The 4,452-nt window shown below is 37.2% G+C and overlaps 1 long non-coding RNA gene across 1 annotated transcript; it reads right to left on the reverse strand.

Annotated features, from left to right (window-relative positions):
* Nucleotides 1-548: 548 nt before the first annotated feature.
* LOC125503983 lies at nt 549-3,555 on the reverse strand. The gene is made up of 2 exons (XR_007281218.1): nt 3,422-3,555; nt 549-3,263 (listed from the first exon to the last, which is right to left on the reverse strand). It is a non-coding gene; the product is annotated as an uncharacterized LOC125503983 (long non-coding RNA).
* Between the last annotated feature and the right edge of the window lie 897 nt (nt 3,556-4,452).

Genomic DNA, 4,452 nt, shown 5'->3' on the forward strand with positions numbered 1-4,452 from the left:
GGCCTTTACTGAAAATATTGTGTTTTGTTCGCAGTAAATAACCCTCTGAAGCGACTTGTAAAAGAACCATTAAAAGTCTTTGATGATTTGCTTGCTGAAAATAGTGTTCTGCTAAAACACCAGCGAAGTCAATACCACGAAGTAGCTGTCGAAGCGGGCAAATTTTTTTTATTAACGTTGCGAAAACCGGAAACTGCTGTTATTAACCAAATTAGTAGTCAAAGAATGATACAAGTTAATGAAAACAGGGAACGCTTGCGACCAATTGTCAAAACGTAAATGTTTTGTGGTCATCAAAATATTTTGCTAAGGGGGCATCGCGACAATAGATAATTTTTGGATAAAAAAGCCGACAGCGTTGTAGCTGATAACGGGAATTTTAGAGCGCTTATAAAATTTCGTTTAGAATTTGGGGACACGAAATTGCAGCATCATCTAGAGACGTCTAAATCTAATGCAACATACATCAGTAAAACTGTGCAGAACGAGTTGATTGATGCTTGCAAAGAGATTATTCAGGAAAAGGTATTGCAAAAAGTGAAGGAAGCTAAATACTTTTCAATTTTATTCGATGAGACTACAGATATATCACATATCAGATATATCACATACATATCAGACATACAGATATATCATTTAGATATTTTCTCAATGGTATTATAAAAGAAGATTTTGTAACTTTCTGTGATACTTACGACACAATGAGAAGTGATGCAGTTGATAGCAATGTAGATAATATGGAGCCTCGATTGACAGGTGCAGCACTAGCAAAAATTGTTGAAAATCTCTGTCTCAAATTTAATATAGATTTATCATGGTGTGTTGGTATTGGGACCTACAGCTGCTCTGTAATGGCTTCAAATACAAAAGGTGAAGTACAAGAGCTGTCAAAAAAAGCTGTAAATGCCCAACGTTGCCCTTGCAGCAATCACGTTCTTAACAGCACTTTAGCTACGTCATTGTTTCAATGCAAGATATCTGTGAGACACTTTGGGTCGAGAGGCATGATGGGTACCTACAATTTCAGGGAGACAATCTAGTGAAAATTTGTAACGCTCCACAAAAGATTTCTATTTGGCAAGACCATAAAACTGCTAATGATGCGCATTGCTTACTACAAACATTGCGAAGTTCGGACTTCATCGTATCATCTATCTGCTTGAGTGATGTTTTAGGCAATATATACATACATATTTTGTTTCTTATTCATAGTATTAAGATTAGAAAATAAAAGACAATACTTGAACATTTAGCGAATGTCGAATACAAACTGATTGATTTAAAAAGGGCTACGGATGCAATTACTGATACAATGAGTATACTGCGAACAAAAAGGGAAAAGGTTGATCCAGTTTTCCGTCAGCTTTTTGAAGAAGCAAGAGAAGTAGTTGAGCAGCTAGATGTAGATATTAGATGCCCCCGGATAGTATCAAGGCAAACACATAGAGCCAATAACCAACCTGCTCAATTGGCTGAAGAATATTTCCGCATAGCTGTATATATCCCTCTTCTAGATTCGGTAATAAACGATCTAGAGGATCGTCTGTCTCCAGACGTACTTAACTTATTTCAACTCGGGGTTTTTATTCCAAAAGTCGATTGTGCTAATGAGGATGAATACATTGAAACTGTCAAAAAGCTTGCAAACGATCATAAACTGCTAATAGACAACACTCCAGTTTCAATAATTATAATCGAATATCGCCTGTGGAGGGTAAAATGGAAGCGCATTGGGAATATTCCGCAGTCAATTTCTAATCTTATAGAAAATTGTGACGCTGACATATACCCCAATGTAAGAAAATTTTTGTGCATACTTGCTTCACTACCAGTTAGTGTAGCGACGGCAGAAAGGTCCTTTTCCACACTTCGAAAGCTCAAAACTAGGCTTATGCCCGGTTTCTGAAACGATCTTTATAGTTCCAATAGCCTAAACGGATCTACAAGTCGGAAAAATGGGTTTCTGAAACGTTCGATAAGAGCTAGCGGTTCTTTACATTGAAGAACCGATAAACGGTCGCTCACGGAGTAAGTTGTAGGAGCAGCGCACGCAAGCGTATTTGCCATTAGTATCAAAAGTCATACGAAATCAGCTGTGAGCAGAGAACACGTTTTGGGAAAACAATAATAACATTTTTGGGAGCAAAATTTGAGTGTGAAAGGGAAGCAAAGTTTTTGAATATAATAAAAGATTCCACTTCGGACAGGACTTTTTACAGATTCTTCTTCTTCATTCTATGGCTTTACCCACAGAATACCAAGCTTTGCCTACTTTATAGACTCGATAGTTATGGATCCACTAGCTTTGGCGTTTAGACACGTTGAGAAACCCACCATAAGTTGTAGAACCTACAACTGTAGCGGACCGATAGTTATCGAATCAATAAGGGAATCTACCAGAAACCGGGCATTAGAGCTTCAATGGCAAAAGAGCGCTCAACTGGACTGACACTTCTCCACATTCACAAAACCATACCGATTGAAGTGGAGTAAGTTATAACTCGTTTTGCGGACAAAAAAGGAAAATTGATTTTGTTATTTGATTAAAATTATTATGACATATAACAATACAATACTTGTTTAATTAGATTTATTATTGTAATTGAATAGAATTTACTAGATGACCCCCCCTTACTTGAAAGCTGGATCCGCTCTTGGTTTCAGTCTCTAACCCGTCAAGCACTCTCATGCTTTTTTCAGTCAGTACGATGCAAACTTATTATTGTTAGGTACTTGCGATTGTTGGTAACCAGGCGTGTCTGAATCTGTCTGCGGCGGCCTCTTCTGATTGTTTCTGGTACGGAATTACGCAGTAGCCCCAATACACTACCTTTAAAGAACCGCTGAGGAGAAGCGTGTTCAAAGGGTGCTCTGGTGTGAGCGGAAAATAGAAGAGGTTTCTGTTTCAAGATAACGCAAACACTAGTTGCAAAATGCGCTTCGGCATCAATCAACAACAACTCTTTCGATTCTCTGCCATTGCACCGCTGAAGAGGCGAGACCCGGCAATGCTTGGTACCCCTCTAGGGCGATATTATTTTCTTCGTTCCGCGGAAACTTGTTGCCACGTTTATTTTAAACAGTCGTACTATTTCGTCGTTGTTCGTAACACTTACCTTAAAACCATCATTTTCATATGCACCAGTTACGGAAACCGTGAAGACACCATCGTCGGTCTTCCTACCGGGTGCGCCGTTAGTGGTGGCACTGTTTGCGTCGAGCCCCGCGGTCATTTCCGGGTCGCGGTTCTCACCTTCCTCGATCTGAAAGTACAACAAAAAACATATTAAAAATTTACACTTTAACAAACTTGGATTTTGTGAAGCAGCATAATCTCATAAATTGGCATGCCCTGAATGTAAAACATTAACCCTATAAAATGACAACTCCAATAATTTGCAGTTTATTTACTCATTTTTACCTGCAAGGTGGTGACTATTCTCAATTGGTAGTTAACGCTAAATGTTTTCATGAGACGAAATAAATTGATGCAAGTAAGATTTCGAAGCTTTTTGCAATATGTCACTTCTATCTAATTTGTCACTGTTAAATCGCTGCGGTTCTGCGAGAGACTGACCTTGAATCCTAACAATTTCATCAAAAATTTATTATCATGCATACGTATATTATTTACATTTGTTAAATACAGATCTTTGGAAAACAATGTAAACGTTTCAAGACAAGATTTTGTAATTTATTCTTAAACATTTTCATATAAGTATAGAGTGAGTGCTTGGATAGCGAATACGTGAGTGTCTAAACGCAGAGATGTGGATTGATTGAGAGCATTTGCATGGTATCAACCAGAAAAGTTACCTTTTATTATATTAAGGATGTAGTCACAATTTGGAAACCATCCAATAATTTCTTCAAAGTATATGCGCAAATTTTCCATTCGGTAATTTTCATTGAGTCACCCTGCATATAGACGTGTGATATCTTATTCTATTTTGAAATATCATTTAATTTCGTGTGCTAGTATGCCGTGCAAATATAGTAGCTAGCTTAGAAAAACCACATGATTATGAGCATTATAAATTCTAAGTCATCAGGAATTATAAAAATTTGATAAAGATGACTTCTGAATTCATGTTCCTGTTCATATATGCCGCGTAACTGCACGAAGCTTGTTACCACGTTTATTTTCATTACTATTCAGCAGTTTTTCAATATTTGTCAGGCATGCGGATACATTGATGTTTGCCAATGTCATTTTCGAGACCATAAATACGATTTTTCAGGAATTTTTTTCGGCTACTCCTGAAGTCTTCTTTTAGAGGAGTTGCAAGGGGGTTTTTAGACTCTAAAACAAACTGAAATGTTATTCTCGCCTCAATCCAAAATATTTACAAAAAAAATCCTAACATAATAACATAGCATAACAATAAATCAGTGTTTTAAATATTTTAGACATTAAGGTGTTTTATGATTGAAATGGGTCGTTGCGGCTGA

Source organism: Dendroctonus ponderosae, unplaced genomic scaffold (genome assembly GCF_020466585.1).
Source record: "Dendroctonus ponderosae isolate FM_Combo_2020 unplaced genomic scaffold, Dpon_F_20191213v2 Dpon_F_20191213_1, whole genome shotgun sequence".
Classification (NCBI taxonomy): Eukaryota; Metazoa; Arthropoda; class Insecta; order Coleoptera; family Curculionidae; genus Dendroctonus; species Dendroctonus ponderosae.